The following is a 26,500-nucleotide window of genomic DNA, read 5'->3' on the forward strand; positions in this document are numbered from 1 at the left end:
ACCTCCAACAGGCTGTTCCATTACCACCTCCAACAGGCTGTTCCATTACCACCTCCAACAGGCTGTTCCATTACCACCTCCAACAGGCTGTTCCATTACCACCTCCATCAACAGGCTGTTCCATTACCACCTCCATCAACAGGCTGTTCCATTACCACCTCCATCAACAGACTGTTCCATTACCACCTCCATCAACAGGCTGTTCCATTACCATACCACCTCCATCAACAGGCTGTTCCATTACCACCTCCATCAACAGACTGTTCCATTACCACCTCCATCAACAGACTGTTCCATTACCACCTCCATCAACAGACTGTTCCATTACCACCTCCATCAACAGGCCTAGTTATGTCTGACAGCTAGACTTCCTTGGTGCTGGCTGGGTGAAGACAGAAACACCGCTCGACGTTATGACAGCTCCTTATAAAACAGAGGATTCCCTGTTAAGAGTCACATGGTAGATCACAGGTACCAGCCACCGGTCACTACTGCCCTACACAACACAGAGACAGGCGCAATGCGCTCATAATGTGGTGAGAAGCCAGCCGTAAATCAACAGGAGAGATAGAAATATCTTCTATAATACAGTGGCTTCAGAATGCATTTATACTCCATGACTTATTCCACATTGTTGAGTTACAGCCCAAATTCAAAATGGCTGAAATATATTTGTCACCCATCTACACATAATACCCCATCATGAGATGGTTTGCAAATGTATTGAAAGTGCCTTTGACACTCCAAATTGAGCTCAGGTGCATCCAATTTCCTTCAAATCATCCCTGAGATGTCGCTACAACTTAAATTAGAGTCCACCTGTGGCCAGTATTCAAAAATGGGGTATTGTGGGTAGATGGGTGAGAAATATATTTAATCCACTTGAATCACATTGAAAATCTGTTGAAAGACTTGAAGATTGCTGTTCACTGCCTCTCCCCATTTAAGTTAACAGAGCTTGAGAAAATCCTCAAATTTAGACGTGCACGGCTGATACAGAAATACCCAAAACTAATCTGTAATCGCCGCCAAAAAGGTGCTTCTACAAAAGTATAGACTCAGGGATGTGTATACTTATTGTATATTCAAATACATAAATATCTAATTTACATACATTCGCAAAAAATGTTTAAAAAAAAACAACCATTTTGAATTCAGGCTGTAACAACATGTGGAATACATCCAGGAATTTGAACACTTTCTGAAGGCTCTGTATATGTATACACAGGGAAGTAAAATGTTCCTTCAAGCGTTCCGATTTGTGCTAGCTCTCTCTGTGTGTATCATCCACACACGCACCATAGCAACCTGCACACATTGTGTGTTGCTTTTCCCAAAATATCAGTCACACGTCAGGAGGCGTGAAATGAGTAGCACCAGAGAGGGAGAGGCGACGCGAGAGGGTTTACTCCGCCCAAAATACGTCCACGAAAATAATGAACCGAATTAGGTCAACACATTGAATTACTAATTTGCTACATGAGGTTTATTTTGATCTAAGTATACGTTTTGTAATGCTTAGGTTGTTACAAATGCACTGATATAAGTGGACGCATGTGGTATTAAGGCAACTTTGGGGAAAAAATAAAACTTTATATCAGAGTTGTGTCTGCTGTTCACACTTGTATCTGTCACCTCATTGGCTAGAATGGTCCAACCCGATCTCAACTCCTCCCGCCTGCCTTCCATCTTTGAGGACATCTATTTCCATTGTCAGAGCGGTCACTCGACTATCTAGTCAATATAATAGAGAATATTTGGTAGCACACTCACTCACTACTGCATATCCTGTTACATGGCTGTGTTATGGCTGCTGATTGGCAGTAGGGGGATTAAAAGAGTGAGTGTGATGTGTTTAGCCATGTGTGTTTGGCAGAGGAAGAACACTGGTTTCCTTCTGCCTGTCCTCTGAACACAATTTCAGGGTCTGTCAGTTGGGCTTAGGGAGAGTGACAGGACTGTTGAGTGAGAGGAGGGGGTCCAACAATCGCAGCTGGGTCTCTTTGCATCCCACCTTCAAATCAAAATAATAATATTTGTCACATGCGCCGAATACAACAGGTAGCATGAAAATGCTTACGTACAAGCAGTTAATCAACAATGCAGTTCAGGGAAAAAAATAAAAATGGACTAAAAAGTAACAAAACAATTACATAACAATAACGAGATAGCGGTACCGAGTCAATGTGCGGGGGTACAGGTTAGTCTTGATGAAGGTAGGGGTAAAGTGACCATGCATAGATGATAAACAACAAGTAGCAGCAGTATAAAAATGGGGGGGGGGGGGGGGGGGGGGGGTCAATATAAACAGTCCGGGTGGTCATTTGATTAATTGTTCAGCAGTCGTATAGCTTGGGGGTAAAAGCTGTTAAGGATCCTTTTGGTCCTAGACTTGGCGCTCCGGTACATCATGAACATCATGACTAGGGTGACTGGGGTCTTAGATATTTTCCGGGCCTTCCTTTGACACAACCTGGTAGAGGTTCTGGATGGCATCGGGACCACTTCTCGTTTGACTTTTCGCCTGTAAGCAGGCCAAAGGGAGGGCCTTACGTTTCTCTGTGTGTAGTAAACGGTCCTCTTTAGGACCTGGTCCGCAGAACGTCCAGAGCTGCCAACTCGTTGAAGTAGAAATCTTCATCCAGATCTTTTTTTTATTTGTATTTTATTTCACCTTTATTTAACCAGGTAGGCCAGTTGAGAACACCTTTATTTAACCAGGTAGGCTAGTTGAGAACACCTTTATTTAACCAGGTAGGCCAGTTGAGAACACCTTTATTTAACCAGGTAGGCTAGTTGAGAACACCTTTATTTAACCAGGTAGGCCAGTTGAGAACACCTTTATTTAACCAGGTAGGCCAGTTGAGAACACCTTTATTTAACCAGGTAGGCCAGTTGAGAACACCTTTATTTAACCAGGTAGGCCAGTTGAGAACACCTTTATTTAACCAGGTAGGCCAGTTGAGAACACCTTTATTTAACCAGGTAGGCTAGTTGAGAACACCTTTATTTAACCAGGTAGGCTAGTTGAGAACACCTTTATTTAACCAGGTAGGCCAGTTGAGAACACCTTTACTTAACCAGGTAGGCTACTTGAGAACACCTTTACTTAACCAGGTAGGCTAGTTGAGAACAAGTTCTCATTTACAACTGCGATCTGGCCAAGATAAAGCATAGCAGTGTGAACAGACAACACAGAGTTACACATGCAGTAAACAATTAACAAGTCAATAACAAAGTAGAAAAAATAAGAAAAAATAGAGTCTATATACATTGTGTGCAAAAGGCACTGGTTACTGATCTAGGTTACAAAAGGCCAGTTGAGAACACCTTTATTTAACCAGGTAGGCTAGTTGAGAACACCTTTATTTAACCAGGTAGGCCAGTTGAGAACACCTTTATTTAACCAGGTAGGCCAGTTGAGAACACCTTTATTTAACCAGGTAGGCCAGTTGAGAACACCTTTATTTAACCAGGTAGGCCAGTTGAGAACACCTTTATTTAACCAGGTAGGCCAGTTGAGAACACCTTTATTTAACCAGGTAGGCTAGTTGAGAACACCTTTATTTAACCAGGTAGGCTAGTTGAGAACACCTTTATTTAACCAGGTAGGCTAGTTGAGAACACCTTTATTTAACCAGGTAGGCCAGTTGAGAACACCTTTATTTAACCAGGTAGGCTAGTTGAGAACACCTTTATTTAACCAGGTAGGCCAGTTGAGAACACCTTTATTTAACCAGGTAGGCCAGTTGAGAACACCTTTATTTAACCAGGTAGGCTAGTTGAGAACACCTTTATTTAACCAGGTAGGCCAGTTGAGAACACCTTTACTTAACCAGGTAGGCTAGTTGAGAACACCTTTACTTAACCAGGTAGGCTAGTTGAGAACAAGTTCTCATTTACAACTGCGATCTGGCCAAGATAAAGCATAGCAGTGTGAACAGACAACACAGAGTTACACATGCAGTAAACAATTAACAAGTCAATAACAAAGTAGAAAAAATAAGAAAAAAAAGAGTTTATATACATTGTGTGCAAAAGGCACTGGTTACTGATCTAGGTTACAAAAAAAAGATCTTCAAAAATAATTTTAAAAAGTAACACAAAAAATTGGTTAGCCTGTAAAATGTCCACTGCAACACCATCTTTCTGGGTGGGGGCTGGTCTGTACAGAAGACTCTGTCTGGTATGGGACTGTCAGTCAGTCGTGAAAGACCCTGGTCGGTCTGTCAGTCTGCTGGGTGTCCACATTTAAAATACTTTATTTGAATCCAAATTGACAAACAAATAAATAAAAAAGATCCAGACATCTCAAAAAAAGGTCCCCGTCTGCATGGCACTCAAGAAAGCACCTCCTCCTCGAATTGCTAGACTGCCCAGCCAGGCTTAAAATCAGAGCAGTATCTAGCCAATTGCTTTGCCCACACAGGAATTTAGATTGTGCAGACCTTGTGTGGGGGGAGACCTTGTGTGTGTGTGTGTGTGTGTATGTACACACACTCACACACACACACGTGAATTGTCGCACTGCAGGAATAACACAGTAAAAGCCTACAGCAGACAATTTACTGCATCCCAAATGGTACTGGTCTAAAGTAGTGCACTATATAGGGAATAGGGTTCTATAGGGCTCTGGTCAAAAGTAGGGGACTATATAGGGAATAGGGTTCTGGTTTATAGTGCACTATATAGGGAATAGGGTACCATTTGTGGCTTAGACAGATTTCAGCAGAGCCTAACAAAAAAGCAGACAGACCCAAAGAGGCTCCCTGTTAACTAAACCTCCATCAGGGATGGACAACTGGCTCACAGATCAATTTACAAAAAACGCAAGAAACTCCCGTCATGGTCTAAAACTTACTGTCGAGTGTTTGTAGAATACATAAGGTGCAATTTGGACATTTGGTTGTTCATCAGCAGTTCTTCTCGTTATGTCAGTCACTCATTTAGCCCACGTCGGCTAACATTTCTCAGAGGGGGGGGGCATTGATTGTTTTTTAATATGAGTGCGGCTGACTGACAAACATTTTTCTCCACCCCATTGTAAAAAAGTGTAGAATTGCAGGAAATTAGCTGTGAAAAACAGCTAATCTTTCTCTCCGCCCCGTGGGAAAATATGTAGAATTGCAGGAAATTAGCTGTGAAAAACAGCTAATCTTTCTCTCCGCCCCGTGGGAAAATGTGTAGAATTGCAGGAAATTAGCTGTGAAAAACTGCTAATCTTTCTCTCCGCCCCGTGGTAAAATGTGTAAAATTGCAAGAAATTAGCTGCGAAAAACTGCTAATCTTTCTCTCCGCCCCGTGGGAAAATGTGTAGAATTGCAGGAAATTAGCTGTGAAAAACAGCTAATCTTTCTCTCCGCCCCGTGGGAAAATGTGTAGAATTGCAGGAAATTAGCTGTGAAAACTGCTAATCTTTCTCTCCGCCCCGTGGGAAAAAGTGTAGAATTGCAGGAAATTAGCTGTGAAAAACAGCTAATCTTTCTCTCCGCCCCGTGGGAAAATGTGTAGAATTGCAGGAAATTAGCTGCGAAAAACTGCTAATCTTTCTCTCCGCCCCGTGGGAAAATGTGTAGAATTGCAGGAAATTAGCTGCGAAAAACAGCTAATCTTTCTCTCCGCCCCGTGGGAAAATGTGTAAAATTGCAGGAAATTAGCTGCGAAAAACAGCTAATCTTTCTCTCCGCCCCGTGGGAAAATGTGTAGAATTGCAGGAAATTAGCTGCGAAAAACTGCTAATCTTTCTCTCCGCCCCGTTGGAAAATGAGTAGAATTGTAATGAAATGAGTTATAAAATTGCTAAAATCTTCTCTCTGCCGTAGAATTACAGCAACACTTGCTTTAAAACTGCCATGGGGAGAAACTGTTGCAAAGTAACTCAAAACAAACAACAAAACGAGGCTACACAAAACCACAAGGCCTTTATCTTCAACTGAAAAATGACATTCTTTAGACAAGACTGCTTTGGGAAATACAGCACGACAAGTGTCTACCAAATGACAACTTCAACAGACAAAAACTGTTGACATATAAAATGGTGGTTCTAAAAATGGGTTATGGTGCTGGAAACGTCAAGGTTGTGGGTTCAATTCCTCTATATATACACTGTACAGTAGGTCACAATGCTGACAGTTCTGTAAGTGGCTTTGGACTAGTGTCCGCTATACTACCATAAATGGTGACAAAGAAGAGGGTCCCATCAGACCCCTCAGTCCTTCTTGAGACCGCATTTACCGAGAGAGAGAGATTGATTGTTCTGTTTAACTAAATACAGGAATGAAAATATCCAAGCCCTGCCAAAGCCCTTTTCTCACACAGTTACAATCAAGAACACAATGTCCAACAGATGTACAGTACCAGTCAAAAGTTTGGACACACCGACTCATTCAAGGCTTTTTCTTCATTTTTACTATTTGCTACAATGTAGAACAACAGTGAAGACATCACAACTATGAAATAACACATAGGAGGGGTGGTGTACAGAATATGGTATTTTACCCAATAGGGCCAAGTCTATATTATGGCAAGAACAGCTGAAATAGGCAAAGAAAAACCAACAGTCAATCATTACTTTAAGACACGAAGATCAGTCAATAGGGAACATTTCAAGAACTTAGAAAGTTTATTCAAAATGCAGTCGCAAAAACCATCAAGCGCTATGATGATACTGGCTCTCATGAGGGCCGCCACAGGAAAGAAAGACCCAGAATTACCTCTGCTGCAGAGGATACATTAATTTGAGATACCAGCACCTCAGATTGCAGCCCAAATAAATGCTTCAGAGTTCAAGTAACAGACATCTCAACAACTGTTCAGAGGAGACTGTGTGAATCAGGCCTTCGTGGTCAAATTGCAACAAAGAAACCACTACTAAAGGACAACTATAAGAAGAAGAGACTTTCTTGGGCCAAGAAACATGAGCAATGGACTTTAGACCAGTGGAAATCTGTCCTTTGGTTTGACGAGTCCAAATTTGAGATTTTTGGTTCCAACCGCCGTGTCTTTGTGAGATGCAGAGTAGGTGAACGGATGATCTCTGCATGTGTGGTTCCCAGCGTGAAGCATGGAGGTGGTGGTGTTTTGCTGGTGACACTGATTTGTTTAGAATACAAGGCACACTTAACCAGCATGGCTAACACAGCATTCTGCCGCTATATACCATCCCATCTGGTTTGCGCTTAGTGGGACTATCATTTGTTTTTCAACATGACAATGACCCAACACCTCTCCATGCTGTGTAAGGGCTATTTCACCAAGGAGAGGGATGGTGCTGCATCAGATGACCTGGCCTCCACAATCACCTGACCTCAACGCAATGAAGATGGTTTGGGATAAGTTGGACTGCAGAGTGAAGGAAAAGCAGCCAACAAGTGCTCAGCATATGTGGGAACTCCTTCAAGACTGTTGGAAAAGCATTCCAAGTGAAACTGGTTGAGAGAACGGCAAGAGTGTGCAAAGCTGTCATCAAGGAAGAATCCAAAATATATTTAGATTTGTTTAACACTTTTTTGGTTACTACATGATTCCATGTGTGTTATTTCATAGCTTAGTTTTGATGTCGTCACTATTATTCTACAATGTAGAAAATAGTACAAATAAAGAAAAACCCTTGAATGAGTAGGTGTGTCCAACCTGTTGACTGGTAATGTACATGGTCCTTCAGCACACTGATCTCCACTCTACATTTGAGTACCTGATATTTAAATTACTTTCTGTGTAGGAGTATGTTAAAATACACAGCCAAGAACAATAACAGAATATTTGAATGGTTATTTATAAAACTCAAATAGTCTACCAAATTGTATTTTAGATTTTTTTTAGGTCTGACACACACACACACACACACACACATACACACGTCTCTAAGGACTCTTTCTGTCCTGCTCCAGCTGTGCGTATCATCCAATTCCCATAGGCTATTCACTGTACCAATTGGATCAGACAAGGAAAACCAATGACCTAAAACGACAACATCCGATAACAGAGTACGCCAAAACACACATACGTGCCATTGCACAGCAACCATCTGAAGAAGAGAAGAGGGGGAAAAAAAGGCTTTCAAATACACACGGTCCCTAATGGTCTCCCTGATGTAAAATTCCTAGGTTACTGTGGAAATGGCAGATGTCAACCCGTTGCCCGGGTAACCATTGTTTTTTTAAATGACCTAAGTAAGAGAAGGCAGAAAGAGGATAAACATCGGAGGTGCTCATCTCAAGTTCTGTAAATACATTGTTGGGTGCTATAAAACACAGGTGTAATGTGCTAAAAACGCATCCATTGGCACAGCAACCGTCTGTAAAAGAAAAGAAAAACAGCCTTTACACTCAGTCCCTGGCCGCGTCCCTGGCCGCGTCCCTGGCCGCGTCCCTGGCCGCGTCCCTGGCCGCGTCCCTGGCCGCGTCCCTGGCCGCGTCCCTGGCCGCGTCCCTGGCCGTGTCCCTGGCGTAATAGCAGAACCAGGTTCGTGTGGAAATGTCAGCTGTTGCCCGAGTTAACCGTTGAATAACAGACACTAAAACGAACGGATCTTATGAAACTCTTTCATAAAAAATAAGGAATTCCTACTTCTTTTGTCATCTTTATATTTTCTTTCAACAGGTAAGAAAAAGAGAAGGATTGACTTGAAAAGGTAGGAGGAGAGTGAATCAGAAAGGCAGTGGATGAGATTCCAAACCACGCAGACTCCGGTATTAAAAGTGTGGTACGAACCGTTACATGCTGACCACACAGCGATCGTTGCAAAAGTTTTTTTTTATCATATATAATTAAAAAGTACACATACATATTATTCAATAATTTCATCCAAACTGCTCGCACGCATCTTCGCGGCCAGGCGCTAAAATAGAACTTGGTTATATTTGAATGCTTTTGACGTGCTGCAAGTCCCGCCTCTCTCCTCATTGGTTTTTAGGAGCGTATACCCACCTGCTTGATTGAAAGATGAACAGAGGTCCACACTCCAGTCCAGTTGGTGGTGCATCTTAACTGGCTGCCTGCTTGCTTCCAGCAGTATTCTGCTGAAGCCCAAACTATATAACTTTTAGATTTCCCATAGTGCCTGAACAGTTGCACACTGACCAGGGCAATGACTTTATTGAAGTAGCCAGGAATACAAATTGCACTGCAAACATGAGAAGGTTATTAGCTATACAGGGAAGCATACTTTGGGATATAGAGTTTGTTGCCAACCGCCATATAAAGTCCAAAGAAGAAGATGGCTGAAGGAGGAGAGATTACTAGAAAACGAATTAGGTTTACCGTTTTATCTGTGGAATAATTGTCAGAGTAGAGGACCTTGTGCATTTCAGGTAAAAAACAACACGGTGTTTACATCCCAGGACAAATTAGCTAGCAACAGCAAGCTAACTAGCTAAATTGCCATGAATGTTTAATGCGTTTCGACCTGTCAATCCAGATTAATATAGTTTGTTCAGAGTTGGTTTTGATATTTCAGCATGTTAATTAAGCCACCACCTCTGGTATAACGTGTCCTGAGGGTTGTGATTCTAACCATTAGACCACCACCTCTGGTATAACGTGTCCTGAGGGTTGTGATACTAACCATTAGACCACCACCTCTGGTATAACGTGTCCTGAGGGTTGTGATACTAACCATTAGACCACCACCTCTGGTATAACGTGTCCTGAGGGTTGCGATTCTAACCATTAGACCACCACCTCTGGTATAACGTGTCCTGAGGGTTGTGATTCTAACCATTAGACCACCACCTCTGGTATAACGTGTCCTGAGGGTTGTGATTCTAACCATTAGACCACCACCTCTGGTATAACGTGTCCTGAGGGTTGTGATTCTAACCATTAGACCACCACCTCTGGTATAACGTGTCCTGAGGGTTGTGATTCTAACCATTAGACCACTTCAGAGATGGTTTAATAAATGACATAAGAGAAGGCAGAGGATGGAGGAAAGCCAGAACAGGGCCAAACATACTTAATGCACATCCCCTTTATACAATGTAGGCACACTATACATAATGCAGGTATGACCATCCTGTACAAACAGATACTACAGCACTACACTACCATAGCAGGATCAGGGTAACCCTAGACTACAGCACTACACTACCATAGCATGATCAGGGTAACCCTAGACTACAGCACTACACTACCATAGCAGGATCAGGGTAACCCTAGACTACAGCACTACACTACCATAGCAGGATCAGGGTAACCCTAGACTACAGCACTACACTACCATAGCAGGATCAGGGTAACCCTAGACTACAGCACTACACTACCATAGCAGGATCAGGGTAACCCTAGACTACAGCACTACACTACCATAGCAGGATCAGGGTAACCCTAGACTACAGCACTACACTACCATAGCAGGATCAGGGTAACCCTAGACTACAGCACTACACTACCATAGCAGGATCAGGGTAACCCTAGACTACATCACTACACTACCATAGCAGGATCAGGATAACCCTAGACTACAACACTACCATAGCAGGATCAGGGTAACCCTAGACTAGATAAAAAAAGCAACAGAACTGTACCACTTCAGGTAACCTCACACCATAGCATGTGTTGGATGAAAGAACATTTTAGTCCCACTTGGTAACCCTACACCAGTAGACTAAAATGGGTACACACACACACACACACACACACACACACACACCACTGATCTACACAGTACTTCCATGTTAGCGTTCCCACATCGAGTCAATAAAAAGGGCACTGAGTCTCACACCATCCGGTCTGCAATGTGTGTGTGTAAATACACCCCATCAATCCCAGCTAGCTACGGTGACGTGCAACACCACATATATGTCAACAGCGAATCTAAAGAGAGAGAGAGAGAGAGAGTGACTTGTTTCACATCTCACGGCCACTTTGACAGGACTGAGGATCACGGCGGTGAAGCTCCCTCCTTCATGTGTTTCACCCCAAACAGAAGCCCTCGTCTTCCATGATGAAGAGTGTAATTGCAGCAACCACAGTCTCAGAGAGGATGCTGGCAGCCGGCGCCTGAGGGGGGGGGGGAAGAGTGTACCAAATCATCCGCCACGGCGTGCCATGGCAGCTTGCTGACAGCTCACAGAGCTTCTGTTCCTACTAATACGCCTTAACGCGTGAACAGCCAAGGCATCTTGTCCCCTGACTGCCATGGACGGATGTTCTTTTAAAAATCGTGTGACGCTTGCCGCTGTGGGAAAACTCAATCAAGCGTGTCACTAACCCTGATCTGAAGTGTTTTTCTTTTGATGCTTTTTTGAGCCTGGAGTTTTTCCATTCGAATAAGCAAAGCGAGCCTTAGGGCTTTGTAGAATAGCCTTCCTGTGGATGAAACCTATATCAGTGTTCATCATATACTTCATACAGTCCAGGTTTAGAAATCAACAGGAAAAGTTCTTCAGCTCTTCAAACCATCTTTAGGTCAAGTTATTTTCAGAAAAATCAAAAGAAATTAAGGTGGGAGGGAAGACTGAGCCCTGAGGTGCCGCCCCCCCCCCCCTCCCCCTCCCCTCCCCTCCTACTCATCTACCCCCACACTTCCTTTGTCTCATCCAATCCCTGCTTGCTGTGCGGAGGCTCTACCTGGTTGCTAGGCAGCCCGGCTGGATGACGGACAGGGGTTTTCGATTGAGCACGCTCAGTCTGCGTCTCCCGAGTCGGTCTTCGCATCAACAGGATTAATTAGCTGATTGAAAGTCAGACGCACATAAGACGCTGTTTCGATCCACAGAGGATCTGGGGTCTATCATGTCTGTCACGTAGCGAGTCCTGGGTTGGTGCATCGCCGCTAACGTTATTCTAGTTTGGTCTAACCACTTGTTGAAAAGCTATGGCATGTATAGGGGAGCTTCTCCACTAACACAACACGTTTTTTTTTAAATGAACAAGTTCTGTTACATGGTTATACGCAGAACAGAAGTATTTTCATTCCTTTAAAAATCAACCCTTTTTTTAATGAGTTCACACACGGGACCAATAAAGTGAATCATCAACAAATCTATAAAACGTGTCTGTAGAACACAAGCCATAAATAGGCTTATGCTCATGTAATTGTAATTGCCAACCCTGCCGATGTAAAAGCTTAATCATCCGAGATCTATTGAATGTGTTATGCAGCTGGTATCACACACACACACACACACACACACGCACGCACACACACACACACACACACACACACACACACACACACACACACACACACACACACAGGCACACACACACACAGGCACACACACACACAGGCACACACACACACACACACACACACGAGAGTGTTTAGCTTTTTGTGCCCTGATGGCATTTGTGTTGCTCACTGAAACCTGATTAGTGAGCTGCAGGGCTCTTAGATACACAATAATGGGTCGTTCCACTTCAAGAGGATTTAACACCCACCACCTCAGATTGTTCTGAAATCATTTCTGTAGTTAGAAAACAGATAAGATTAGCATTCCTGCAACCTCATTTGATTGAAATATACATTTGATGTCTGAGAAATTAAGCTAATTGATTCCACCCAAATTAGCCATTTAAAATTCATATAATATTCAATAAATACAGTACATGAAATCTTGTTTGGACCCAAAACAATTCTAAAAATCAATGAGCTAGACATGAAGATTGCAAAAAACACACCAATCCCAACCCAACAACGAGTATCAGTTCTCTGTTTGACAAGTTGTGTGGAGTTGCGGCTTGGAGTTTTGTTTCTTCATCCTATGTAATGCGCTCTCCGTAAAATTTGGTGATTTTATTTTACCCCAGTTCAAAATAAAATTTCTAATTGAAGTTGTTAGGTTTATATCCCATCCTACAACCTGATATTACCAGGTTCTGATCACTAAATTGTGCTGTACCTGCTATTAGGTGGTAAAGTACGGCCTTATTTTATATTACAGCATATCGGATGACTGTCGTTCATATTCATTATGGGGTGTATTGTGTGACCCCCCCAAAAAAATCTAAAATTCAAGAAATGTTAAATTGTGTCTGTAACACAGTACAATGTGGAAAGTCAAAGGGTTAAATACCTTGTGAAGGCTCTGTACTTAACAGTGACAGGCCGTCACCCCAGAGTGGGAAAGCACAGCTATGGTTACTACAGTGTCCTTTATGAGTCACACAAGTGCACATATTTCTATAGCAAAAGGCTATACCATATCTGAGCCATGTTTTACATATTGAATTCACACTTCTTTATTTTAGTGTTGTTGAGTAATGGTGTTCTCATTTTAAGACGATACAAAGTGTTATTCCTGATAGTGACGTCACCAGGCATTACATGACTAATGATCATGGAGTCCAGGGGCGGTTGGTGCCGTTTAAGACGAGGGAGGACTATCTTTTTTTCTTTTTGGAGAAGGACCTTTATTTCTATTACAGCATAGATACTTCCGGCGCCGACAGAGATGGCCGCCTCGCTTCGCGTTCCTAGGAAACTATGCAGTTTTTTGTTTTTTTACGTGTTATTTCTTACATTAGTACCCCAGGTCATCTTAGGTTTCATCACATACAGTCGAGAAGAACTACTGAATATAAGATCAGCGTCAACTCACCATCAGTACGACCAAGAATACGCTTTTCGCGACGCGGATCCTGTGCTCTGCCTTACAAACAGGACAACGGAGTGGATCCCATGCAGCGACCCAAAAAAACGACTCCGAAAAAGAGGGAAACGAGGCGGTCTTCTGGTCAGACTCCGGAGACGGGCACACCGTGCACCATTCCCTAGCATTCTTCTTGCCAATGTCCAGTCTCTTGACAACAAGGTTGATGAAATCCGAGCAAGGGTAGCATTCCAGAGGGACATCAGAGACTGTAACGTTCTTTGCTTCACGGAAACGTGGCTTACTGGAGAGACGCTATCCGAAGCGGTGCAGCCAACAGGTTTCTCTACGCATCGCGCAGACAGGAAAAAACATAATTCTGGTAAAAAGAGGGGCGGGGGCGTATGCCTTATGACTAACGTGACATGGTGTGATGAAAGAAACATACAGGAACTCAAATCCTTCTGTTCACCTGATTTAGAATTCCTCACAATCAAATGTAGACCGCATTATCTACCAAGGGAATTCTCTTCGATTATAATCACAGCCGTATATATCCCCCCCAAGCAGACACATCGTTGGCTCTGAATGAACTTTATTTGACTCTTTGCAAACTGGAAACCATTTATCCGGAGGCTGCATTCATTGTAGCTGGGGATTTTAACAAGGCTAATCTGAAAACAAGACTCCCCAAATTTGATCAGCATATCGATTGCGCAACCAGGGGTGGAAAGACCTTGGATCATTGTTACTCTAACTTCCGCGACGCATATAAGGCCCTGCCCCGCCCCCCTTTCGGAAAAGCTGACCACGACTCCATTCTGTTGATCCCTGCCTACAGACAGAAACTAAAACAAGAGGCTCCCACGCTGAGGTCTGTCCAACGCTGGTCCGACCAAGCTGACTCCACACTCCAAGACTGCTTCCATCACGTGGACTGGGACATGTTTCGTATTGCGTCAGACAACAACATTGACGAATACGCTGATTCGGTGTGCGAGTTCATTAGAACGTGCGTTGAAGATGTCGTTCCCATAGCAACGATTAAAACATTCCCTAACCAGAAACCGTGGATTGATGGCAGCATTCGTGTGAAACTGAAAGCGCGAACCACTGCTTTTAATCAGGGCAAGGTGTCTGGTAACATGACCGAATACAAACAGTGCAGCTATTCCCTCCGCAAGGCTATCAAACAAGCTAAGCGTCAGTACAGAGACAAAGTAGAATCTCAATTCAACGGCTCAGACACAAGAGGCATGTGGCAGGGTCTACAGTCAATCACGGACTACAGGAAGAAATCCAGCCCAGTCACGGACCAGGATGTCCTGCTCCCAGGCAGACTAAATAACTTTTTTGCCCGCTTTGAGGACAATACAGTGCCACTGACACGGCCTGCAACGAAAACTTGCGGTCTCTCCTTCACTGCAGCCGAGGTGAGTAAGACATTTAAACGTGTTAACCCTCGCAAGGCTGCAGGCCCAGACGGCATCCCCAGCCGCGCCCTCAGAGCATGCGCAGACCAGCTGGCCGGTGTGTTTACTGACATATTCAATCAATCCCTATACCAGTCTGCTGTTCCCACATGCTTCAAGAGGGCCACCATTGTTCCTGTTCCCAAGAAAGCTAAGGTAACTGAGCTAAACGACTACCGCCCCGTAGCACTCACTTCCGTCATCATGAAGTGCTTTGAGAGACTAGTCACCCTACCTGACACCCTAGACCCACTCCAATTTGCTTACCGCCCAAATAGGTCCACAGACGATGCAATCTCAACCACACTGCACACTGCCCTAACCCATCTGGACAAGAGGAATACCTATGTGAGAATGCTGTTCATTGACTACAGCTCGGCATTCAACACCATAGTACCCTCCAAGCTCGTCATCAAGCTCGAGACCCTGGGTCTCGACCCCGCCCTGTGCAACTGGGTACTGGACTTCCTGACGGGCCGCCCCCAGGTGGTGAGGGTAGGCAACAACATCTCCTCCCCGCTGATCCTCAACACTGGGGCCCCACAAGGGTGCGTTCTGAGCCCTCTCCTGTACTCCCTGTTCACCCACGACTGCGTGGCCACGCACGCCTCCAACTCAATCATCAAGTTTGCGGACGACACAACAGTGGTAGGCTTGATTACCAACAACGACGAGACGGCCTACAGGGAGGAGGTGAGGGCCCTCGGAGTGTGGTGTCAGGAAAATAACCTCACACTCAACGTCAACAAAACTAAGGAGATGATTGTGGACTTCAGGAAACAGCAGAGGGAACACCCCCCTATCCACATCGATGGAACAGTAGTGGAGAGGGTAGCAAGTTTTAAGTTCCTCGGCATACACATCACAGACAAACTGAATTGGTCCACTCACACAGACAGCATTGTGAAGAAGGCGCAGCAGCGCCTCTTCAACCTCAGGAGGCTGAAGAAATTCGGCTTATCACCAAAAGCACTCACAAACTTCTACAGATGCACAATCGAGAGCATCCTGGCGGGCTGTATCACCGCCTGGTACGGCAACTGCTCCGCCCTCAACCGTAAGGCTCTCCAGAGGGTAGTGAGGTCTGCACAACGCATCACCGGGGGCAAACTACCTGCCCTCCAGGACACCTACACCACCCGATGTCACAGGAAGGCCATAAAGATCATCAAGGACATCAACCACCCGAGCCACTGCCTGTTCACCCCGCTATCATCCAGAAGGCGAGGTCAGTAAAGGTGCATCAAAGCTGGGACCGAGAGACTGAAAAACAGCTTCTATCTCAAGGCTATCAGACTGTTAAACAGCCACCACTAACATTGAGTGGCTGCTGCCAACACACTGACACTGACTCAACTCCAGCCACTTTAATAATGGGAATTGATGGGAAATGATGTAAATATATCACTAGCCACTTTAAACAATGCTACCTTATATAATGTTACTTACCCTACATTATTCATCTCATATGCATACGTATATACTGTACTCTATATCATCGACTGTATCCTTATGTAATACATGTATCACTAGCCACTTTAACTATGCCACTTTGTTTACATACTCATCTCATATGTATATACTGTACTCGATACCATCTACTGTATCTGCCTATGCTGCTCTGTACCATCACTCATTCATATATCCTTATGTACATATTCTTTATCCCCTCACACTGTGTACAAGACAGTAGTTTTGGAATTGTTAGTTAGATTACTTGTTATTTATTACTGCATTGTCGGAACTAGAAGCACAAGCATTTCGCTACACTCGCATTAACATCTGCTAACCATGTGTATGTGACAAATAAAATTTGATTTGATTTGATTTTTATTGGACGTCTGTCATTCATTTTCTGTTCACCCAGTTCAATGTAACTTCGACAGGTTCGACATTGTACTCCATTGTTCCCTATACCCATCATGAGGTTGCCTCAACCTAGCCAATGAATGAAAGTTTACAACGTAGGTGCTCACAGGTAGAGAGGAATAAAAAGCAATCAAGATGACTGAGTGACACATTCAATACCGCCTTGCACGCTTCCCCACATCTAGCTGATCTACTGTAGGTTGTAATCGTTAGTCTAACATTTGCAAACAAGAGTTTCTATTGGACAAATTCAGGTATGTTTATCCCCATTTCTTACCGTTTGCTTCCGTTTAAGAAAAGTTCAACAGAATTGGCGGAATGAATACACCCCCTGAACACAGATCACTTTGCTCGTAATATATAACACATACACAGTGCATTCAGAAAGTATTCAGACCCCTTGACTTTCCACATATTGTTATGTTACAGCCCAGCTTAAACTAAAAAGGATTAAAATGCTTACTTTCCCACTAAATGTACAAACTATACCCCATAATATCAAAACGGTTTAAGATGTTTGCAAATTTATTAAAACAATGAAATATCAAATTTACTTAAGTATTCAGATCCTTTACTCAGTACTTGTTGAAGCACCTTTGGCAGCGATTACAGACTTGACTCTTTTGGGTATGACGCTACAAGCTCGTATTTGGGGAGTTTCTCCCGTTCTTCTCTGCAGATCCTCTCAAGCTCTGTCAGGTTGGATGGGGAACGGCGAAGCTCAGCTATTTTCAGGTCTCTCCACAGATGTTCGATTAGGTTCAAGTCAGAGCTCTGGCTGGGCCACTCAAGAACAAAAATCAGAGACTTGCCCCAAGCCACTCCTGCGTTGTCTTGGCTGTGCGCTTAGGGTCGTTGTCCTGTTGGAAGGTGAACCTTCAACCCAGTTTGAGGTCCTGAGTGCTCCAGAGCAGGTTTTCATCAAGGATCTCGCTGTACTTTGCGCCAAATGGTCGTCGCACAGATCGCAACGAGCCAAGCGGCCCAAACTACTGCATATACCCTGACCGCTTTTCATATATCATCACCTGTTTGGCCAAGTAGGCTGTGATTGGATGACAAATTAAAACAGACACCGTATTGATTATATGCAACACAGGAAAAGCTAGTTGAACTAGTCATCAACCATGGTCTATTTAACAAGTGATTATGTTAAGATTGATTGTTTTTTTATAAAAGATAAGTTTAATGCTAGCTAGCAACTTACCTTGGCTCCTTGCTGCAAACGCATAACAGGTGGTCAGCCTGCCATAGTCCTCATAAAGTGCAATGTAATCGGCCATAATCGGTGTCCAAAAACGCAGATTACCGATTGTTACGAAAACTTGAAAATCGTCCATGCCGATTAACCGGTCGACCTCTACTACACACATTTGCAAAAAAAAAAGATCTAAAAAAGTATTTTCACTTTGTCATTGGGAATTGTGTGTGTAGATGAGGAAATGATTTGTCCATTTTAGAATAAGGCTGTAACGTAATGAAAATGTCAGGTGGTCTGAATACATTCATACAGACACACAAAAGTTTTGGGTTCACTTAGAAATTTCCTGGGTTTTTGAAAGAAAAGCACTTTTTTTTTTGGTCCGTTAAAATAACTTCACATTGATCAGAAATACAGTGTAGACATTGTTTATGTTGTAAAATGACTATTGTAGCTGGAAACGGCTTTCTTTTTTAAAGAAGGAATATCTACATAGGTGTACAGAGGCCCATTATCAGCAACCATCACTCCTGTGTTCCAATGGCATGTTGTGTTAGCTTATCCAAGTGTATCAATAGCCTTTTAAAATGATGCACTTGGATTAGCTAACACAACATGCCATTGGAACACAGGAGTGATGGTTACTTACCTACACACACGCGCATACCTTTTTCCCCTTCGCACCATTGGTTAGTAAGTAAGCATTTCACTCTACCTACACCTGTTGTATTCAGCATTTCACTGTGAGGTCTACTACACCTGTTGTATTCAGCATTTCACTGTGAGGTCTACTACACCTGTTGTATTCAGCATTTCACTGTGAGGTCTACTACACCTGTTGTATTCAGCATTTCACTGTAAGGTCTACTACACCTGTTGTATTCAGCATTTCACTGTAAGGTCTACTACACCTGTTGTATTCAGCATTTCACTGTAAGGTCTACTACACCTGTTGTATTCAGCATTTCACTGTAAGGTCTACTACACCTGTTGTATTCAGCATTTCACTGTAAGGTCTACTACACCTGTTGTATTAGGCGCACGTGACAAATAAACTATGATTTGATAACGGGCCTCTCTACACCTATGTAGATATTCCATTCAAATTATTTTTTTTAAACAGCCGTTTCCAGCTACAATAGTCATTTACAACATTAACGTCTACACTGTATTTCTGATCAATTTGATGTTATTTTACCACAAAAAAAAATATGATTCTTTCAAAAACAAGGACATTTCTAAGTGACCCCAAACGTTAACAGTAGTGTATATCATTTTTGAATATGTACACACACACACACACACACACACACACACACACACACACGCCTGTAAGAGCCCTGCGGCTCGCTAGTCAGGTTTCAGTGAGCAACACAAAATGCCATCAGGGCACAGGTGAGTTTACACAGCAACAAAGTGAATGTGTCTGTCAGCATGTTTGACGTCAGTGATAAACTGGTTTCAAATCAGGGAAAAGGTGAAGGGACGACTCGAACTAAATTCTTTCCGCTGTCATTCGCTACATACTGCAGTCAGACTGCTGTCGGTGAAGTCGTTTGTGTTGACGAAGGTCGTTTGTGTTGACGAAGGTCGTTTGTGTTGACGAAGGGCATTGTACAAAAACACAGTCATCACCAATTAGATTGATACTCTGATTGGTTGGAGACAATGATTAATTTTCACCCCCAGTGTGTTCTGGCTCTGGCCCGACCCATCTGACCCGACGCATCTGGTCCGACCCGACGCATCTGGTCCGACCCGACGCATCGGGTCCGACCCATCTGGCCTAACCCATCTGGCCTAACCCATAAGTTTCTGTAACAAATCAGACGGGCCCCGAATGCGTTGTCATTCGGTGAAGGGTCGGGGAGGTCCTCGGAGAAGAAACTAAAATGTCCGTGGCCACTGTGTAGCGTTGTGGGCGGAGCAAGGAGGCCGAGTAGCCAGGATAAAGTTACCGGTGGAACACCCCCCCCACACACACACCCCCCCCACACACACACCCCCCCCCACACACACACACACACACACACCCCCCCCCCCACACACACACACACACACACACACACACACCCCCCCCCCCCACACACACCCCCCCCACACACACCCCCCACACACACCCCACACACACACACCCCACACACACACACCCCACACACACACACACACACCCTAGATAATCAATGCTGAACCACAGGCTAGTAATGCCCCGTGTCCTTATCCAGTCAGACAAGAGGTATACTGGAACATTTGATTAGTTTGAAATGAGCAGCAGCCGGAGATGGTCCTTTACAGATCGTAACATCGTCACCATCAAAAAGAGATGGTGAATTGTCGTTTTCCTTGGAAAATAGGACTGAATAAGCAGAGGAGACAGAAAGCTATACTGAGAGGTGCTTTGGCGACTCGACCAAATTCACATGGAAACGTGTGATATCACTATCACTCTCACTGAAAGCCAGTCTAAGAAGCAGTAGGTCTGTTCTATGCGTTATAGATCTATCACTCTCATTGAAAGCCAGTCTAAGAAGCAGACTCATTGAAAGCCAGTCTAAGAAGCAGACTCATTGAAAGCCAGTCTAAGAAGCAGTAGGTCTGTTCTATGTGTTATAGATCTATCACTCTCATTGAAAGCCAGTCTAAGAAGCAGTAGGTCTGTTCTATGCGTTATAGATCTATCACTCTCACTGAAAGCCAGTCTAAGAAGCAGTAGGTCTGTTCTATGTGTTATAGATCTATCACGCTCATTGAAAGCCAGTCTAAGAAGCAGACTCATTGAAAGCCAGTCTAAGAAGCAGTAGGTCTGTTCTATGCGTTATAGATCTATCACTCTCATTGAAAGCCAGTCTAAGAAGCAGACTCATTGAAAGCCAGTCTAAGAAGCAGACTCATTGAAAGCCAGTCTAAGAAGCAGTAGGTCTGTTCTATGTGTTATAGATCTATCACTCTCATTGAAAGCCAGTCTAAGAAGCAGTAGGTCTGTTCTATGTGTTATAGATCTATCAGACTCATTGAAAGCCAGTCTAAGAAGCAGTAGGTCTGTTCTATGCGTTATAGATCTATCACGCTCATTGAAAGCCAGTCTAAGAAGCAGACTCATTGAAAGCCAGTCTAAGAAGCAGTAGGTCTGTTCTATGCGTTATAGATCTATCACGCTCATTGAAAGCCAGTCTAAGAAGCAGACTCATTGAAAGCCAGTCTAAGAAGCAGTAGGTCTGTTCTATGCGTTATAGATCTATCACTCTCACTGAAAGCCAGTCTAAGAAGCAGTAGGTCTGTTCTATGCGTTATAGATCTATCACTCTCACTGAAAGCCAGTCTAAGAAGCAGTAGGTCTGTTCTATGCGTGTTATTTATTTTGAGTCTTTTACTTTGGGTTTTCTACACCAGCTTCAAAACAAGCTGAAAGTACAATATTTTTGGTTCAGGAAAATACAGTATATTTCACAGCTGTTTAGATGGTACAATGATTCTCTAAACTATACTTGCTTTGTTTTGTCACAAACTCAAATTAGCAAGCAGGAAATGTAGTGTTTTTTTGTTGTTGTTGTTGTTGTTGTATAGTACCTCTTTAAAAAGGTTATGGGTGAAAGAGGTGGGGCTGACATTCATGCATTTATGATTTATTTGAATAGAGATAGATAAAAACCACATTTATGATTTATTTGAATAGAGATAGATAACAACCACATTTATGATTTATTTGAATAGAGATAGATAACAACCACATTTATGATTTATTTGAATAGAGATAGATAACAACCACATTTATGATTTATTTGAATAGAGATAGATAAAAACCACATTTATGATTTATTTGAATAGAGATAGATAACAACCACATTGTTCATTCAATTATCCAAAGTGTTGCATCACAACGTAAAGCTTGAGATTTGTGTTGATAACCAACCAGTCTCCTAGATCAAACCATCTTGATCTCTACACAGTACGTACACACACACACACACACACTTCAACAAGGACACTATGCTTTAGGAGAACAATAAAATAAAAAAATATATATAAAGCTAGAATCCTTCATTTTTCTAGGTGTACTGGCGCTCCTAAATTAAAATTCCTGGTGGCACAGCAGCACATCTAAGCGCATATGTGAGTAAAATAGTCCGCACTGTCGAGCCCCGATTTGACCGACTTAGTGTCCATGTGATGGTGGCTGTGGTTTAAAGCCGAAGCATTCTTTTGTGTCACCACGAGGGTTTACATTATTTGGTCCCAGCAGGTGGTCAGGTTGTTCGCGCATACATTAGCATGCATCTGCATTCGTCTAGTCACACCGTCACTCAAGCAGAAGCCTTTCAAAATATATTCTGAATTTGTTACTTTGAAACAATAAAACAGGTTATATAATAGGAGGAGTAACCTATTGCTCGTTTCAGATACGGATAAGATAAGGCAGAATGAACAATGTGTCGATAGCGTCCATGAATATAGTTTCTAGCTAACATATTTACCTGAAGTTGCTTTGAATCAATACCATTGGATGTCCTGTAGGTTAAAGCAACTGATGAACACAACACCAACATGTAACACTGGTTTTCACACTGCACCCGCCCTGCTGTTATGATCGAGTTGGTCAGTCAAGGACTTGTTTTTTTAAAGTAGGCACTTTGGCAGACTGGCAGCAGACATTAGTGACGCGTCTGAAAGGCTGTGTTCGTACTTGTCCGTCGGCACATTGCTTGGCAGTTCAGCAGTCGGCTTTCACATCAGGATTGAGTCACCAGGCATCGGATCAATACCTTACGCCTGCATACCAGGGGAGAGTGTGTCACGGGGGTGGGGTGGGGTGGGGGGGGGGGGGGGGGGTGACAGGATGCCAACTGTGCCTCTTGGTCTGACCGTGGTTGTAAATCCAGCGTGTGTGTGAGATTCCATCACCACTCTAGTGGTCAGCGTGTGTGTGTGTGTGTGTGTGTGTGTGTGTGTACAGGGAAGGGTCATGTTCAAACAGGAGAACAACAGACTGAAGGAAGGAGAGGCTACCTCGACTTATTGGATTGTGATAAATATTTTACATTTAACACTAGATCCGCTGGGTCTCGGGCGTCCCTCCCCCTCCCTTTCAAACTACCACAACATTCAACACTAGATCCGCTGGGTCTCGGGCGTCCCTCCCCCTCCCTTTCAAACTACCACAACATTCAACACTAGATCCGCTGGGTCTCGGGCGTCCCTCCCCCTCCCTTTCAAACTACCACAACATTCAACACTAGATCCGCTGGGTCTCGGGCGTCCCTCCCCCTCCCTTTCAAACTACCACAACATTTAACACTAGATCCGCTGGGTCTCGGGCGACCCCCCCCCCTCCCCCTCCCTTTCAAACTACCACAACATTCAACACTAGATCCGCTGGGTCTCGGGCGACCCTCCCCCTCCCTTTCAAACTACCACAACATTTAACACTAGATCCGCTGGGTCTCGGGCGACCCCCCCCCCTCCCCCTCCCTTTCAAACTACCACAACATTTAACACTAGATCCGCTGGGTCTCGGGCGTCCCTCCCCCTCCCTTTCAAACTACCACAACATTCAACACTAGATCCGCTGGGTCTCGGGCGTCCCTCCCCCTCCCTTTCAAACTACCACAACATTCAACACTAGATCCGCTGGGTCTCGGGCGTCCCTCCCCCTCCCTTTCAAACTACCACAACATTTAACACTAGATCCGCTGGGTCTCGGGCGACCCCCCCCTCCTCCTCCCTTTCAAACTACCACAACATTCAACACTAGATCCGCTGGGTCTCGGGCGACCCTCCCCCTCCCTTTCAAACTACCACAACATTTAACACTAGATCCGCTGGGTCTCGGGCGACCCCCCCCCTCCCCCTCCCTTTCAAACTACCACAACATTTAACACTAGATCCGCTGGGTCTCGGGCGACCCCCCCCTCCTCCTCCCTTTCAAACTACCACAACATTTAACACTAGATCCGCTGGGTCTCGGGTGACCCCCCCCTCCCCCTCCCTTTCAAATTACCACAACATTCAACACTAGATCCGCTGGGTCTCGGGCGTCCCTCCCCCTCCCTTTCAAACTAGCACAACATTCAACACTAGATCCGCTGGGTCTCGGACGTCCCTCCCCCTCCCTTTCAAACTACCACAACATTCAACACTAGATCCGCTGGGTCTCGGGCGTCCCTCCCCCTCCCTTTCAAACTACCACAACATTCAACACTAGATCCGCTGGGTCTCGGGCGACCCTCCCCCTCCCTTTCAAACTACCACAACATTTAACACTAGATCCGCTGGGTCTCGGGCGACCCCCCCTCCCCCTCCCTTTCAAACTACCACAACATTTAACACTAGATCCGCTGGGTCTCGGGCGACCCCCCCCCCCCCCCTCCCTTTCAAACTACCACAACATTTAACACTAGATCCGCTGGGTCTCGGGCGACCCCCCCCTCCTCCTCCCTTTCAAACTACCACAACATTTAACACTAGATCCGCTGGGTCTCGGGTGACCCCCCCCTCCCCCTCCCTTTCAAACTACCACAACATTCAACACTAGATCCGCTGGGTCTCGGGCGTCCCTCCCCCTCCCTTTCAAACTACCACAACATTCAACACTAGATCCGCTGGGTCTCGGGTGACCTCCCCCTCCCTTTCAAACTACCACAACATTCAACACTAGATCCGCTGGGTCTCGGGCGTCCCTCCCCCTCCCTTTCAAACTACCACAACATTCAACACTAGATCCGCTGGGTCTCGGGCGTCCCTCCCCCTCCCTTTCAAACTACCACAACATTTAACACTAGATCCGCTGGGTCTCGGGCGACCCCCCCCTCCTCCTCCCTTTCAAACTACCACAACATTTAACACTAGATCCGCTGGGTCTCGGGCGTCCCTCCCCCTCCCTTTCAAACTACCACAACATTTAACACTAGATCCGCTGGGTCTCGGGCGACCCCCCCCTCCTCCTCCCTTTCAAACTACCACAACATTCAACACTAGATCCGCTGGGTCTCGGGCGACCCCCCCCTCCTCCTCCCTTTCAAACTACCACAACATTCAACACTAGATCCGCTGGGTCTCGGGCGTCCCTCCCCCTCCCTTTCAAACTACCACAACATTTAACACTAGATCCGCTGGGTCTCGGGCGACCCCCCCCCTCCTCCTCCCTTTCAAACTACCACAACATTCAACACTAGATCCGCTGGGTCTCGGGTGACCTCCCCCTCCCTTTCAAACTACCACAACATTCAACACTAGATCCGCTGGGTCTCGGGCGTCCCTCCCCCTCCCTTTCAAACTACCACAACATTCAACACTAGATCCGCTGGGTCTCGGGCGTCCCTCCCCCTCCCTTTCAAACTACCACAACATTTAACACTAGATCCGCTGGGTCTCGGGCGACCCCCCCCTCCTCCCTCCCTTTCAAACTACCACAACATTTAACACTAGATCCGCTGGGTCTCGGGCGACCCCCCCCTCCTCCTCCCTTTCAAACTACCACAACATTCAACACTAGATCCGCTGGGTCTCGGGCGACCCCCCCCTCCTCCTCCCTTTCAAACTACCACAACATTCAACACTAGATCCGCTGGGTCTCGGGCGTCCCTCCCCCTCCCTTTCAAACTACCACAACATTTAACACTAGATCCGCTGGGTCTCGGGCGACCCCCCCCCTCCTCCTCCCTTTCAAACTACCACAACATTCAACTATAGATCCGCTGGGTCTCGGGCGTCCCTCCCCCTCCCTTTCAAACTACCACAACATTTAACACTAGATCCGCTGGGTCTCGGGCGACCCCCCCCCTCCCCCTCCCTTTCAAACTACCACAACATTTAACACTAGATCCGCTGGGTCTCGGGCGCCCCCCCCCCCCACCCTTTCAAACTACCACAACATTTAACACTAGATCCGCTGGGTCTCGGGCGACCCCCCACCCAACATTTAACACTAGATCCGCTGGGTCTCGGGCGGCCCCCCCCCCTCCCTTTCAAACTACCACAACATTCTAAACAGTGTAATTAATACAGTTCATATATGCTAAAATCGCAAAAAGAATAATTTGGTTACATTTATGAAAGTCTTGGGTAACAGAATATTATTATTTAAAATAACAGCAGCATTTATTACTTTGTTACTGCAAGCTATATGTAAACATAAAAAAAATCAAATTAAATTAAAATGTTCAATCATTATTTGTTGAGTGCTTTGTTACAACTATGAAACAGAAAGCATGTGTGTTGGAACACAATAACAGATTTTCATTGATGGATTCTATTAAAATGTAACATGTTTCAAGTTAAACTGTAGTTTGTTTTGTATCCTGTTTAGTGAATGATTACTGTGAGTTTTAATGGAGTTTAGACCATGAAACTGTGCATATACAAATTTAGAACCCTAATCAGAGAAGAGGGAGAGTGGAGGAGAGGGGAGAGGGAGAGAGGAAGAGTGG

The 26,500-nt window shown here is 44.6% G+C and overlaps 2 protein-coding genes across 3 annotated transcripts in view; one reads left to right on the forward strand and one right to left on the reverse strand.

Moving 5' to 3' along the window:
* The window catches only part of LOC139376285 (uncharacterized), a 1,125,987-nt gene that overhangs the window by 972,009 nt on the left and 127,478 nt on the right, over positions 1 to 26,500 (forward strand). The window lies entirely within an intron of this gene.
* The window catches only part of LOC139383186 (tumor protein p53-inducible protein 11-like), a 92,864-nt gene that overhangs the window by 38,579 nt on the left and 27,785 nt on the right, over positions 1 to 26,500 (reverse strand). The window contains exon 1 of one of the 2 annotated variants that reach the window (XM_071127633.1): positions 22,550 to 22,650. The exons of the other annotated variant lie outside the window; for it this stretch is intronic. The gene's annotated coding sequence lies outside the window, so the exon portion shown is untranslated. Of the gene's footprint in view, positions 1 to 22,549; positions 22,651 to 26,500 lie in introns of those variants that run through there. 2 annotated transcript variants of the gene reach the window in all.

The sequence above is a fragment of the Oncorhynchus clarkii genome, chromosome 2, assembly GCF_045791955.1.
Source record: "Oncorhynchus clarkii lewisi isolate Uvic-CL-2024 chromosome 2, UVic_Ocla_1.0, whole genome shotgun sequence".
NCBI classification, from domain to species: domain Eukaryota; kingdom Metazoa; phylum Chordata; class Actinopteri; order Salmoniformes; family Salmonidae; genus Oncorhynchus; species Oncorhynchus clarkii.